Below are 14,607 nucleotides of genomic sequence, written 5' to 3'. Positions count from 1 at the left end.
TTCTTCAAGTCTCCTCCAAATCCCACAAAATTCAAGACAAATCCTCAAAATCCCGCAAAAATCCCACCAAATTCCAGAACCATCTCACAAAATCTCAACAAATTTCCACTAAATTCAAGAAAACTCTCACAAAGTTCTTGAAAGCCCCTCAAAATTCCAGAAAAATGCCACAAACTTCCCTACATCTTCTCAAAACCCAAACAAACTCCTGCAACATCTCACAAAATCTCCACCAATTTCCAAACAATTCAAGAAAAATCCCGCAAAATTCTTCAAGTCTCCTACAAATCCCAGAAAAATCCCACAAAATTCCAGAAACATCCCACCAAATCACCTCAATATCACCAAACATTCTGGAAAAGCCTCACAAAATTGCAGAAAAATGCCACAAAATTCCCTAAACCTTCTCAAAACCCTACCCAATTCCTGCAACATCCCACAAAATCTCCAACAATTTCCACAAAATTCAAGAAAAATCCCTCAAAATTCACTGAATTTCCTCAATATCCCACCAAATTCCAGAACCATCTCACAAAATCTCAACAAATTTCCACAAAATCTAAGAAAATTCCCTCCAAATTCTTCAAGTCTCCTCCAAATCCCACAAAATTCAAGAGAAATCCTCAAAATTCCACAAAAATCCCACAAAATTCCTTCCATCTTCTCAAAACCCAAACAAATTCCTGCAACATCTCACAAAATCTCCACCAATTTCCAAACATTTCAAGAAAAATCCTGCAAAATTCTTCAAGTCTCCTCCAAATACCACAAACATCCTACAAACATCTCACAAACATCCCACAAACATCCCATAAAATTCAATAGAAATCCTACAAAATTCAAGAGAAATCCCACCAAATTCTGTACAAGCCCCACACAATTCCCTAAATCTTCTCAGAACCCAACCACATTCCTGCAACATCCCACAAAATCTCCAACAATTTCCTCAAAATTCAAGAAAATTCCCTCCAAATTCACTGAATTTCCTCAATATCCCACCAAACTCCAGAACCATCTCACAAAATCTCAACAAATTTCCAAAAAATTGAAAAAAACTCTCACAAAGTTCTTGAAAGCCCCTCAAAATTCCAGAAAAATGCCACAAAATTCCCTACATCTTCTCAAAACATTACAAAATTCTACAGACATCTCACAAAATCTCCACACATTTCCACAAAATCTAAGAAAATTCCCGCAAAATTCTTCAAGTCTCCTCCAAATCCCACAAAATTCAAGAGAAATCCTCAAAATTCCACAAAAATCCAACAAAATTCCCTACATCTTCTCAAAATCCAAACAAATTCCTGAAACATCTCACAAAATCTCCACCAATTTCCACAACATTTAGGAAAAATCCCTCCAACTTCTTCAAGTCTCCTCAAAATCCCACAAAATTCAAGAGAATTCCTCAAAATTCCACAAAAATCCCACAAAATTCCTGCAACATCTCACAAAATCTCAACAAATTTCCACAAAATTCAAGAAGACTCTCACAAAATACTTGAAAGATGCTGAAAATTCCACGAATATCCCACAAAAATCCCTAAATCTTCTCAAAACCCTACCCAATTCCTGCAACATCTCACAAAATCTCCACCAATTTCCACAAAATTCAAGAAAAATCCCTCAAAATTCACTGAATTTCCTCAATATCCCACCAAATTCCAGAACCATCTCACAAAATCTCAACAAATTTCCACAAAATCTAAGAAAATTCCGCAAAATTTTTCAAGTCTCCTCCAAATCCCACAAAATTCAAGAGAAATCCTCAAAATTCCACAAAAATCCCACAAAATTCCTTCCATCTTCTCAGAACCCAAACAAACTCCTGCAACATCTCACAAAATCTCCACCAATTTCCAAACATTTCAAGAAAAATCCCGCAAAATTCTTCAAGTCTCCTCCAAATACCACAAACATCCCACAAACATCCCACAAACATCCCACAAACATCCCACTAACATCCCACAAACATCCCACAAAATTCAAGAGAAATCCTCAAAATTCAATAGAAATCGCACAAAATCCTGTACAAGCCCCACACAATTCCCTAAATCTTCTCAAAACCCAACCACATTCCTGCAACATCCCACAAAATCTCCAACAATTTCCACAAAATTCAAGAAGACTCTCACAAAATACTTGAAAGCTGCTGAAAATTCCACGAAAATCCCACAAAAATCCCTAAATCTTCTCAAAACCCAACCACATTCCTGCAGCATCTCACAAAATCTCCACCAATATCCAAAAAATTCAAGAAAATTCCCTCCAAATTCTTCAAGTCTCCTCCAAATCCCACAAAATTCAAGACAAATCCTCAAAATCCCGCAAAAATCCCACCAAATTCCAGAACCATCTCACAAAATCTCAACAAATTTCCACTAAATTCAAGAAAACTCTCACAAAGTTCTTGAAAGCCCCTCAAAATTCTAGAAAAATGCCACAAACTTCCCTACATCTTCTCAAAACCCAAACAAACTCCTGCAACATCTCACAAAATCTCCACCAATTTCCAAACAATTCAAGAAAAATCCCGCAAAATTCTTCAAGTCTCGTACAAATCCCAGAAAAATCCCACAAAATTCCAGAAACATCCCACCAAATCACCTCAATATCACCAAAAATTCTGGAAAAGCCTCACAAAATTGCAGAAAAATGCCACAAAATTCCCTAAACCTTCTCAAAACCCTACCCAATTCCTGCAACATCTCACAAAATCTCCAACAATTTCCACAAAATTCAAGAAAAATCCCTCAAAATTCACTGAATTTCCTCAATATCCCACCAAATTCCAGAACCATCTCACAAAATCTCAACAAATTTCCACAAAATCTAAGAAAATTCCCACAAAATTCTTCAAGTCTCCTCCAAATCCCACAAAATTCAAGACAAATCCTCAAAATTCCACAAAAATCCCACAAAATTCCTTCCATCTTCTCAAAACCCAAACAAATTCCTGCAACATCTCACAAAATCTCCACCAATTTCCAAACATTTCAAGAAAAATCCCGCAAAATTCTTCAAGTCTCCTCCAAATACCACAAACATCCTACAAACATCTCACAAACATCCCACAAACATCCCATAAAATTCAATAGAAATCCCACAAAATTCAAGAGAAATCCCACCAAATTCTGTACAAGCCCCACACAATTCCCTAAATCTTCTCAGAACCCAACCACATTCCTGCAACATCCCACAAAATCTCCAACAATTTCCACAAAATTCAAGAAAATTCCCTCCAAATTCACTGAATTTCCTCAATATCCCACCAAACTCCAGAACCATCTCACAAAATCTCAACAAATTTCCAAAAAATTCAAAAAAACTCTCACAAAGTTCTTGAAAGCCCCTCAAAATTCCAGAAAAATGCCACAAAATTCCCTACATCTTCTCAAAACATTACAAAATTCTACAGACATCTCACAAAATCTCCACACATTTCCACAAAATCTAAGAAAATTCCCGCAAAACTCTTCAAGTCTCCTCCAAATCCCACAAAATTCAAGAGAAATCCTCAAAATTCCACAAAAATCCAACAAAATTCCCTACATCTTCTCAAAATCCAAACAAATTCCTGAAACATCTCACAAAATCTCCACCAATTTCCACAACATTTAGGAAAAATCCCTCCAACTTCTTCAAGTCTCCTCCAAATCCCACAAAATTCAAGAGAATTCCTCAAAATTCCACAAAAATCCCACAAAATTCCTGCAACATCTCACAAAATCTCCGGAAATTTCCACAAAATTCAAGAAGACTCTCACAAAATACTTGAAAGCTGCTGAAAATTCCACGAATATCCCACAAAAATCCCTAAATCTTCTCAAAACCCAACCACATTCCTGCAGCATCTCACAAAATCTCCACCAATATCCAAAAAATTCAAGAAAATTCCCTCCAAATTCTTCAAGTCTCCTCCAAATCCCACAAAATTCAAGACAAATCCTCAAAATCCCACAAAAATCCCACCAAATTCCAGAACCATCTCACAAAATCTCAACAAATTTCCACTAAATTCAAGAAAACTCTCACAAAGTTCTTGAAAGCCCCTCAAAATTCCAGAAAAATGCCACAAACTTCCCTACATCTTCTCAAAACCCAAACAAACTCCTGCAACATCTCACAAAATCTCCACCAATTTCCAAACAATTCAAGAAAAATCCCGCAAAATTCTTCAAGTCTCGTACAAATCCCAGAAAAATCCCACAAAATTCCAGAAACATCCCACCAAATCACCTCAATATCACCAAACATTCTGGAAAAGCCTCACAAAATTGCAGAAAAATGCCACAAAATTCCCTAAACCTTCTCAAAACCCTACCCAATTCCTGCAACATCCCACAAAATCTCCAACAATTTCCACAAAATTCAAGAAAAATCCCTCAAAATTCACTGAATTTCCTCAATATCCCACCAAATTCCAGAACCATCTCACAAAATCTCAACAAATTTCCACAAAATCTAAGAAAATTCCCTCCAAATTCTTCAAGTCTCCTCCAAATCCCACAAAATTCAAGACAAATCCTCAAAATCCCAAAAAAACCCACAAAATTCCTTCCATCTTCTCAAAACCCAAACAAATTCCTGCAACATCTCACAAAATCTCCACCAATTTCCAAACATTTCAAGAAAAATCCCGCAAAATTCTTCAAGTCTCGTACAAATCCCAGAAAAATCCCACAAAATTCCAGAAACATCCCACCAAATCACCTCAATATCACCAAAAATTCTGGAAAAGCCTCACAAAATTGCAGAAAAATGCCACAAAATTCCATAAATCTTCTCAAAACCCTACCCAATTCCTGCAACATCCCACAAAATCTACAACAATTTCCACAAAATTCAAGAAAAATCCCTCAAAATTCACTGAATTTCCTCAATATCCCACCAAATTCCAGAACCATCTCACAAAATCTCAACAAATTCCCACAAAATCTAAGAAAATTCCCGCAAAATTCTTCAAGTCTTCTCCAAATCCCACAAAATTCAAGAGAAATCCTCAAAATTCCACAAAAATCCCACAAAATTCCTTCCATCTTCTCAGAACCCAAACAAATTCCTGCAACATCTCACAAAATCTCCACCAATTTCCAAACATTTCAAGAAAAATCCCGCAAAATTCTTCAAGTCTCCTCCAAATACCACAAACATCCTACAAACATCTCACAAACATCCCACAAACATCCCATAAAATTCAATAGAAATCCCACAAAATTCAAGAGAAATCCCACCAAATTCTGTACAAGCCCCACACAATTCCCTAAATCTTCTCAGAACCCAACCACATTCCTGCAACATCCCACAAAATCTCCAACAATTTCCACAAAATTCAAGAAAATTCCCTCCAAATTCACTGAATTTCCTCAATATCCCACCAAACTCCAGAACCATCTCACAAAATCTCAACAAATTTCCAAAAAATTCAAAAAAACTCTCACAAAGTTCTTGAAAGCCCCTCAAAATTCCAGAAAAATGCCACAAAATTCCCTACATCTTCTCAAAACATTACAAAATTCTACAGACATCTCACAAAATCTCCACACATTTCCACAAAATCTAAGAAAATTCCCGCAAAACTCTTCAAGTCTCCTCCAAATCCCACAAAATTCAAGAGAAATCCTCAAAATTCCACAAAAATCCAACAAAATTCCCTACATCTTCTCAAAATCCAAACAAATTCCTGAAACATCTCACAAAATCTCCACCAATTTCCACAACATTTAGGAAAAATCCCTCCAACTTCTTCAAGTCTCCTCAAAATCCCACAAAATTCAAGAGAATTCCTCAAAATTCCACAAAAATCCCACAAAATTCCTGCAACATCTCACAAAATCTCCGGAAATTTCCACAAAATTCAAGAAGACTCTCACAAAATACTTGAAAGCTGCTGAAAATTCCACGAATATCCCACAAAAATCCCTAAATCTTCTCAAAACCCAACCACATTCCTGCAGCATCTCACAAAATCTCCACCAATATCCAAAAAATTCAAGAAAATTCCCTCCAAATTCTTCAAGTCTCCTCCAAATCCCACAAAATTCAAGACAAATCCTCAAAATCCCGCAAAAATCCCACCAAATTCCAGAACCATCTCACAAAATCTCAACAAATTTCCACTAAATTCAAGAAAACTCTCACAAAGTTCTTGAAAGCCCCTCAAAATTCCAGAAAAATGCCACAAACTTCCCTACATCTTCTCAAAACCCAAACAAACTCCTGCAACATCTCACAAAATCTCCACCAATTTCCAAACAATTCAAGAAAAATCCCGCAAAATTCTTCAAGTCTCCTACAAATCCCAGAAAAATCCCACAAAATTCCAGAAACATCCCACCAAATCACCTCAATATCACCAAACATTCTGGAAAAGCCTCACAAAATTGCAGAAAAATGCCACAAAATTCCCTAAACCTTCTCAAAACCCTACCCAATTCCTGCAACATCCCACAAAATCTCCAACAATTTCCACAAAATTCAAGAAAAATCCCTCAAAATTCACTGAATTTCCTCAATATCCCACCAAATTCCAGAACCATCTCACAAAATCTCAACAAATTTCCACAAAATCTAAGAAAATTCCCTCCAAATTCTTCAAGTCTCCTCCAAATCCCACAAAATTCAAGAGAAATCCTCAAAATTCCACAAAAATCCCACAAAATTCCTTCCATCTTCTCAAAACCCAAACAAATTCCTGCAACATCTCACAAAATCTCCACCAATTTCCAAACATTTCAAGAAAAATCCTGCAAAATTCTTCAAGTCTCCTCCAAATACCACAAACATCCTACAAACATCTCACAAACATCCCACAAACATCCCATAAAATTCAATAGAAATCCTACAAAATTCAAGAGAAATCCCACCAAATTCTGTACAAGCCCCACACAATTCCCTAAATCTTCTCAGAACCCAACCACATTCCTGCAACATCCCACAAAATCTCCAACAATTTCCTCAAAATTCAAGAAAATTCCCTCCAAATTCACTGAATTTCCTCAATATCCCACCAAACTCCAGAACCATCTCACAAAATCTCAACAAATTTCCAAAAAATTGAAAAAAACTCTCACAAAGTTCTTGAAAGCCCCTCAAAATTCCAGAAAAATGCCACAAAATTCCCTACATCTTCTCAAAACATTACAAAATTCTACAGACATCTCACAAAATCTCCACACATTTCCACAAAATCTAAGAAAATTCCCGCAAAATTCTTCAAGTCTCCTCCAAATCCCACAAAATTCAAGAGAAATCCTCAAAATTCCACAAAAATCCAACAAAATTCCCTACATCTTCTCAAAATCCAAACAAATTCCTGAAACATCTCACAAAATCTCCACCAATTTCCACAACATTTAGGAAAAATCCCTCCAACTTCTTCAAGTCTCCTCAAAATCCCACAAAATTCAAGAGAATTCCTCAAAATTCCACAAAAATCCCACAAAATTCCTGCAACATCTCACAAAATCTCAACAAATTTCCACAAAATTCAAGAAGACTCTCACAAAATACTTGAAAGATGCTGAAAATTCCACGAATATCCCACAAAAATCCCTAAATCTTCTCAAAACCCTACCCAATTCCTGCAACATCTCACAAAATCTCCACCAATTTCCACAAAATTCAAGAAAAATCCCTCAAAATTCACTGAATTTCCTCAATATCCCACCAAATTCCAGAACCATCTCACAAAATCTCAACAAATTTCCACAAAATCTAAGAAAATTCCGCAAAATTTTTCAAGTCTCCTCCAAATCCCACAAAATTCAAGAGAAATCCTCAAAATTCCACAAAAATCCCACAAAATTCCTTCCATCTTCTCAGAACCCAAACAAACTCCTGCAACATCTCACAAAATCTCCACCAATTTCCAAACATTTCAAGAAAAATCCCGCAAAATTCTTCAAGTCTCCTCCAAATACCACAAACATCCCACAAACATCCCACAAACATCCCACAAACATCCCACTAACATCCCACAAACATCCCACAAAATTCAAGAGAAATCCTCAAAATTCAATAGAAATCGCACAAAATCCTGTACAAGCCCCACACAATTCCCTAAATCTTCTCAAAACCCAACCACATTCCTGCAACATCCCACAAAATCTCCAACAATTTCCACAAAATTCAAGAAGACTCTCACAAAATACTTGAAAGCTGCTGAAAATTCCACGAAAATCCCACAAAAATCCCTAAATCTTCTCAAAACCCAACCACATTCCTGCAGCATCTCACAAAATCTCCACCAATATCCAAAAAATTCAAGAAAATTCCCTCCAAATTCTTCAAGTCTCCTCCAAATCCCACAAAATTCAAGACAAATCCTCAAAATCCCGCAAAAATCCCACCAAATTCCAGAACCATCTCACAAAATCTCAACAAATTTCCACTAAATTCAAGAAAACTCTCACAAAGTTCTTGAAAGCCCCTCAAAATTCTAGAAAAATGCCACAAACTTCCCTACATCTTCTCAAAACCCAAACAAACTCCTGCAACATCTCACAAAATCTCCACCAATTTCCAAACAATTCAAGAAAAATCCCGCAAAATTCTTCAAGTCTCGTACAAATCCCAGAAAAATCCCACAAAATTCCAGAAACATCCCACCAAATCACCTCAATATCACCAAAAATTCTGGAAAAGCCTCACAAAATTGCAGAAAAATGCCACAAAATTCCCTAAACCTTCTCAAAACCCTACCCAATTCCTGCAACATCTCACAAAATCTCCAACAATTTCCACAAAATTCAAGAAAAATCCCTCAAAATTCACTGAATTTCCTCAATATCCCACCAAATTCCAGAACCATCTCACAAAATCTCAACAAATTTCCACAAAATCTAAGAAAATTCCCACAAAATTCTTCAAGTCTCCTCCAAATCCCACAAAATTCAAGACAAATCCTCAAAATTCCACAAAAATCCCACAAAATTCCTTCCATCTTCTCAAAACCCAAACAAATTCCTGCAACATCTCACAAAATCTCCACCAATTTCCAAACATTTCAAGAAAAATCCCGCAAAATTCTTCAAGTCTCCTCCAAATACCACAAACATCCTACAAACATCTCACAAACATCCCACAAACATCCCATAAAATTCAATAGAAATCCCACAAAATTCAAGAGAAATCCCACCAAATTCTGTACAAGCCCCACACAATTCCCTAAATCTTCTCAGAACCCAACCACATTCCTGCAACATCCCACAAAATCTCCAACAATTTCCACAAAATTCAAGAAAATTCCCTCCAAATTCACTGAATTTCCTCAATATCCCACCAAACTCCAGAACCATCTCACAAAATCTCAACAAATTTCCAAAAAATTCAAAAAAACTCTCACAAAGTTCTTGAAAGCCCCTCAAAATTCCAGAAAAATGCCACAAAATTCCCTACATCTTCTCAAAACATTACAAAATTCTACAGACATCTCACAAAATCTCCACACATTTCCACAAAATCTAAGAAAATTCCCGCAAAACTCTTCAAGTCTCCTCCAAATCCCACAAAATTCAAGAGAAATCCTCAAAATTCCACAAAAATCCAACAAAATTCCCTACATCTTCTCAAAATCCAAACAAATTCCTGAAACATCTCACAAAATCTCCACCAATTTCCACAACATTTAGGAAAAATCCCTCCAACTTCTTCAAGTCTCCTCCAAATCCCACAAAATTCAAGAGAATTCCTCAAAATTCCACAAAAATCCCACAAAATTCCTGCAACATCTCACAAAATCTCCGGAAATTTCCACAAAATTCAAGAAGACTCTCACAAAATACTTGAAAGCTGCTGAAAATTCCACGAATATCCCACAAAAATCCCTAAATCTTCTCAAAACCCAACCACATTCCTGCAGCATCTCACAAAATCTCCACCAATATCCAAAAAATTCAAGAAAATTCCCTCCAAATTCTTCAAGTCTCCTCCAAATCCCACAAAATTCAAGACAAATCCTCAAAATCCCACAAAAATCCCACCAAATTCCAGAACCATCTCACAAAATCTCAACAAATTTCCACTAAATTCAAGAAAACTCTCACAAAGTTCTTGAAAGCCCCTCAAAATTCCAGAAAAATGCCACAAACTTCCCTACATCTTCTCAAAACCCAAACAAACTCCTGCAACATCTCACAAAATCTCCACCAATTTCCAAACAATTCAAGAAAAATCCCGCAAAATTCTTCAAGTCTCGTACAAATCCCAGAAAAATCCCACAAAATTCCAGAAACATCCCACCAAATCACCTCAATATCACCAAACATTCTGGAAAAGCCTCACAAAATTGCAGAAAAATGCCACAAAATTCCCTAAACCTTCTCAAAACCCTACCCAATTCCTGCAACATCCCACAAAATCTCCAACAATTTCCACAAAATTCAAGAAAAATCCCTCAAAATTCACTGAATTTCCTCAATATCCCACCAAATTCCAGAACCATCTCACAAAATCTCAACAAATTTCCACAAAATCTAAGAAAATTCCCTCCAAATTCTTCAAGTCTCCTCCAAATCCCACAAAATTCAAGACAAATCCTCAAAATCCCAAAAAAACCCACAAAATTCCTTCCATCTTCTCAAAACCCAAACAAATTCCTGCAACATCTCACAAAATCTCCACCAATTTCCAAACATTTCAAGAAAAATCCCGCAAAATTCTTCAAGTCTCGTACAAATCCCAGAAAAATCCCACAAAATTCCAGAAACATCCCACCAAATCACCTCAATATCACCAAAAATTCTGGAAAAGCCTCACAAAATTGCAGAAAAATGCCACAAAATTCCATAAATCTTCTCAAAACCCTACCCAATTCCTGCAACATCCCACAAAATCTACAACAATTTCCACAAAATTCAAGAAAAATCCCTCAAAATTCACTGAATTTCCTCAATATCCCACCAAATTCCAGAACCATCTCACAAAATCTCAACAAATTCCCACAAAATCTAAGAAAATTCCCGCAAAATTCTTCAAGTCTTCTCCAAATCCCACAAAATTCAAGAGAAATCCTCAAAATTCCACAAAAATCCCACAAAATTCCTTCCATCTTCTCAGAACCCAAACAAATTCCTGCAACATCTCACAAAATCTCCACCAATTTCCAAACATTTCAAGAAAAATCCCGCAAAATTCTTCAAGTCTCCTCCAAATACCACAAACATCCTACAAACATCTCACAAACATCCCACAAACATCCCATAAAATTCAATAGAAATCCCACAAAATTCAAGAGAAATCCCACCAAATTCTGTACAAGCCCCACACAATTCCCTAAATCTTCTCAGAACCCAACCACATTCCTGCAACATCCCACAAAATCTCCAACAATTTCCACAAAATTCAAGAAAATTCCCTCCAAATTCACTGAATTTCCTCAATATCCCACCAAACTCCAGAACCATCTCACAAAATCTCAACAAATTTCCAAAAAATTCAAAAAAACTCTCACAAAGTTCTTGAAAGCCCCTCAAAATTCCAGAAAAATGCCACAAAATTCCCTACATCTTCTCAAAACATTACAAAATTCTACAGACATCTCACAAAATCTCCACACATTTCCACAAAATCTAAGAAAATTCCCGCAAAACTCTTCAAGTCTCCTCCAAATCCCACAAAATTCAAGAGAAATCCTCAAAATTCCACAAAAATCCAACAAAATTCCCTACATCTTCTCAAAATCCAAACAAATTCCTGAAACATCTCACAAAATCTCCACCAATTTCCACAACATTTAGGAAAAATCCCTCCAACTTCTTCAAGTCTCCTCAAAATCCCACAAAATTCAAGAGAATTCCTCAAAATTCCACAAAAATCCCACAAAATTCCTGCAACATCTCACAAAATCTCCGGAAATTTCCACAAAATTCAAGAAGACTCTCACAAAATACTTGAAAGCTGCTGAAAATTCCACGAATATCCCACAAAAATCCCTAAATCTTCTCAAAACCCAACCACATTCCTGCAGCATCTCACAAAATCTCCACCAATATCCAAAAAATTCAAGAAAATTCCCTCCAAATTCTTCAAGTCTCCTCCAAATCCCACAAAATTCAAGACAAATCCTCAAAATCCCACAAAAATCCCACCAAATTCCAGAACCATCTCACAAAATCTCAACAAATTTCCACTAAATTCAAGAAAACTCTCACAAAGTTCTTGAAAGCCCCTCAAAATTCCAGAAAAATGCCACAAAATTCCCTACATCTTCTCAAAACCCAAACAAACTCCTGCAACATCTCACAAAATCTCCACCAATTTCCAAACAATTCAAGAAAACTCCCGCAAAATTCTTCAAGTCTCGTACAAATCCCAGAAAAATCCCACAAAATTCCAGAAACATCCCACCAAATCACCTCAATATCACCAAACATTCTGGAAAAGCCTCACAAAATTGCAGAAAAATGCCACAAAATTCCATAAATCTTCTCAAAACCCTACCCAATTCCTGCAACATCTCACAAAATCTCCACCAATAGCCAAAAAATTCAAGAAAAATCCCTCAAAATTCACTTTATTTCCTCAATATCCCACCAAATTGCAGAACCATCTCACAAAATCTCAACAAATTTCCACAAAATCTAAGAAAATTCCGCAAAATTCTTCAAGTCTCCTCCAAATCCCACAACATTCAAGACAAATCCTCAAAATTCCACAAAAATCCCACAAAATTCCTTCCATCTTCTCAGAACCCAAACAAACTCCTGCAACATCTCACAAAATCTCCACCAATTTCCAAACAATTCAAGAAAAATCCCGCAGAATTCTTCAAGTCTCCTCCAAATACCACAAACATCCCACAAACATCCCACAAACATCCCACAAAATTCAAGAGAAATCCCACAAAATTCAAAAGAAATCGCACAAAATCCTGTACAAGCCCCACACAATTCCCTAAATCTTCTCAGAACCCAACAACATTCCTGCAACATCCCACAAAATCTCTGGAAATTTCCACAAAATTCAAAAAGACTCTCACAAAATACTTGAAAGCTGCTGAAAATTCCACGAAAATCCCACAAAAATCCCTAAATCTTCTCAAAACCCAACCACATTCCTGCAGCATCTCACAAAATCTCCACCAATTTCCACAAAATTCAAGAAAAATCCCTCCAAATTCTTCAAGTCTCCTCCAAATCCCACAAAATTCAAGACAAATCCTCAAAATCCCACAAAAATCCCACCAAATTCCAGAACCATCTCACAAAATCTCAACAAATTTCCACTAAATTCAAGAAAACTCTCACAAAGTTCTTGAAAGCCCCTCAGAATTCCAGAAAAATGCCACAAACTTTTCTACATCTTCTCAAAACCCAAACAAACTCCTGCAACATCTCACAAAATCTCCAACAATTTCCACAAAATTCAAGAAAAATCCCGCAAAATTCTTCAAGTCTCCTACAAATCCCAGAAAAATCCCACAAAATTCCAGAAACATCCCACCAAATCACCTCAATATCACCAAACATTCTGGAAAAGCCTCACAAAATTGCAGAAAAATGCCACAAAATTCCCTAAACCTTCTCAAAACCCTACCCAATTCCTGCAACATCCCACAAAATCTCCAACAATTTCCACAAAATTCAAGAAAAATCCCTCAAAATTCACTGAATTTCCTCAATATCCCACCAAATTCCAGAACCATCTCACAAAATCTCAACAAATTTCCACTAAATCTAAGAAAATTCCCTCCAAATTCTTCAAGTCTCCTCCAAATCCCACAAAATTCAAGAGAAATCCTCAAAATTCCACAAAAATCCCACAAAATTCCTTCCATCTTCTCAAAACCCAAACAAATTCCTGCAACATCTCACAAAATCTCCACCAATTTCCAAACATTTCAAGAAAAATCCTGCAAAATTCTTCAAGTCTCCTCCAAATACCACAAACATCCTACAAACATCTCACAAACATCCCACAAACATCCCATAAAATTCAATAGAAATCCCACAAAATTCAAGAGAAATCCCACCAAATTCTGTACAAGCCCCACACAATTCCCTAAATCTTCTCAGAACCCAACCACATTCCTGCAACATCCCACAAAATCTCCAACAATTTCCACAAAATTCAAGAAAAATCCCTCCAAATTCACTGAATTTCCTCAATATCCCACCAAACTCCAGAACCATCTCACAAAATCTCAACAAATTTCCAAAAAATTCAAAAAAACTCTCACAAAGTTCTTGAAAGCCCCTCAAAATTCCAGAAAAATGCAACAAAATTCCCTACATCTTCTCAAAACATTACAAAATTCTACAGACATCTCACAAAATCTCCACACATTTCCACAAAATCTAAGAAAATTCCCGCAAAATTCTTCAAGTCTCCTCCAAATCCCACAAAATTCAAGAGAAATCCTCAAAATTCCACAAAAATCCAACAAAATTCCCTACATCTTCTCAAAACCCAAACAAATACCTGAAACATCTCACAAAATCTCCACCGATTTCCACAACATTTAGGAAAAATCCCTCCAACTTCTTCAAGTCTCCTCCAAATCCCACAAAATTCAAGAGAATTCCTCAAAATTCCACAAAAATCCCACAAAATTCCTGCAACATCCCACAAAATCTCTGGAAATTTCCACAAAATTCAAGAAGACTC

This window comes from Cyanistes caeruleus, unplaced genomic scaffold (genome assembly GCF_971803275.1).
Source record: "Cyanistes caeruleus unplaced genomic scaffold, bCyaCae1.hap1.1 HAP1_SCAFFOLD_67, whole genome shotgun sequence".
NCBI classification, from domain to species: domain Eukaryota; kingdom Metazoa; phylum Chordata; class Aves; order Passeriformes; family Paridae; genus Cyanistes; species Cyanistes caeruleus.
The sequence above is the reverse complement of the archived record's forward strand: the minus strand, read 5'-3'. Positions refer to the sequence as shown.